Below are 2,142 nucleotides of genomic sequence, written 5' to 3'. Positions count from 1 at the left end.
ACTACCCTCGTTCCTTTCATCTCTTTGACCATGCTCAAAACAATACCCAGCTGCAGAGACAGACATGCATGTAGCAGACCAATTAGAACAAAGGGGATTATCGTAAAATAAACACACATAATGGTCTGTGAGAACCCTTTGTGAATCATAAAGACAAGAGATAAAAGGGGATAAAAATAGCTCATTTAGTGGCAGACCCTTTCACTGTTTTTAGTGCTATGAATGCATCAGAGATAGAAAAAGGTATACGTTCCATAAAATGTTTAGGTGGTCTAGCAGCTGAACAAGAAGCAACATAAGACCATATGAAATTTTGACTCACTTAACAGATTAACACGTAATCAGAAATGTGGTTTAGCAATTGAGTTTTGTGCTGTTTAAACATGATGAAAATAAGTTTATCTGAAAACAGTCTTTTTTTTTGTCTGTCTGTTGTTTGTTTTGAAGTTGCTGAGATCTGTTGCTAAACTGTCACAGCGTGGAACTGGTAAAGCCAGTTGGGCCACAGCCCAACCCACATCAAATGCGTCAAATCATTGAGTCATTGTGTAAAAAACAACTATAAAATTGTATTACATAGCCTATTTATTTTTAGCCTAGCCAAGATTTGAGTTTTCAAAAACTAATAAAAAAAATAAATAAATAAATTGTGCTGTTTTATATATATAAAAAATCGGCTGTAATTGTAGTTCATAAGTTAATTCGGTCTTATGGGATTGATTTCCCCTGCAACTCTGTTACAAAAGTTATATAATAAATCATATTGGTAATATCCCACTAGCAGACATAAACATAATACCTGGCGAAACTTGGAATGGTCAGATTGCAGCGTTCTGCTTTGTTTCAGAGGACATTCATAAAATTCACATTCACGCTTTGCCTCACATATTGAAACTCAGCTGTTGTTTACTGTTGTTAGGCCTACTTTTCTTAATGATAAAGGCTTTGCTTCAAAAGGCCTTTAGTTCAACAGCAAACGGGGCCCTTGCAACCCCTGTCTGAACACGTCACTGAAGCCAGCCTAAATATATCATCCATGTCCTCACATTGTTGGCAAATGTACAGTCAATACTTTATACAAACATGTTTTAAAGTGTTGAGCATTGCAGCTATGTACATACATTTCTGCTGAGCATTTAGAGGTGTTTAAGTGCCACAGGGTCCACACAGAGAGGAAGCCATCCTGCTTTATCTTTACACCCAGTAAAATAAATTCCTTCAAAGTGAGACATCTCACCACCTATTTGGAGAAGCTGTAGTGAATGTGGACCTGATCCTGTACAACAGGTTAGGGGCAGGTTCCCATAGTGAGATGTCAAATGAGTCTCCAGAAAAAGAAAGGAATGTCTTTCAGAGGTGCCAAAGGCTGTACTAAATCACTTTGCCACACACATAGCCTACACAGTACAAATAAATAAATAAGGTGAATGCACACCCCCGTTTTCAAGAGACATTATCTGGTTTTGATGGCCTGTCCTCAGGAATGTACTCAGATTATTATTTATTTTTATTATTATTTTTTTTTTTAACTGTACATTCCAAAGCAGTCCAAAACATTAAATAAAACCTAAACAGGAAAAAAGGGAGTGCAGCATATAAACTTCACAGCGTGGTGTAACTAATTGTGGGTGCAGCTCAGCCTTCAATGCATGTTAATCATTAATAGAACAAAAAATATTGTATTTTATGTAGGCTACATGTCTACCTTTACCGAAGGGATGGCTGATACATGAAGTGAAACGCTGAGGACCTCTGCTGTGTATGTATGTATATACCTACTGGAAGCTTGTTACCAAGCCAATTCCCTGTGTATATAATAAAATTATTTTAAATGAACTCGATTATGTTAGATCCACACATTTAAAGGTGCTGCGATGTTAGCCATTCAAGTCTACCAGATCTTAACTCAGAAATGTTCTACCTGTATATGAACAATAGAACCAAATGTCGATTGTTTACAGTGCTGTGTTGTTTTCAGGTGTGTCTGTTAAATTGTTCACAAAGAAGTCAGACAGCACTATAAAATGGCTGACACTCCATTTAGTGTATTGGAAATGGAGTGTTAGTTTGTGTTGAAGATGTTTTATTAATCATCATAATTCTGTCTTTGGTAGAGCATTTATCAGACAGTAAAGACTGGTA

The sequence above is a fragment of the Onychostoma macrolepis genome, chromosome 01, assembly GCF_012432095.1.
Source record: "Onychostoma macrolepis isolate SWU-2019 chromosome 01, ASM1243209v1, whole genome shotgun sequence".
Classification (NCBI taxonomy): domain Eukaryota; kingdom Metazoa; phylum Chordata; class Actinopteri; order Cypriniformes; family Cyprinidae; genus Onychostoma; species Onychostoma macrolepis.
Note: the sequence above shows the minus strand (reverse complement) of the source record.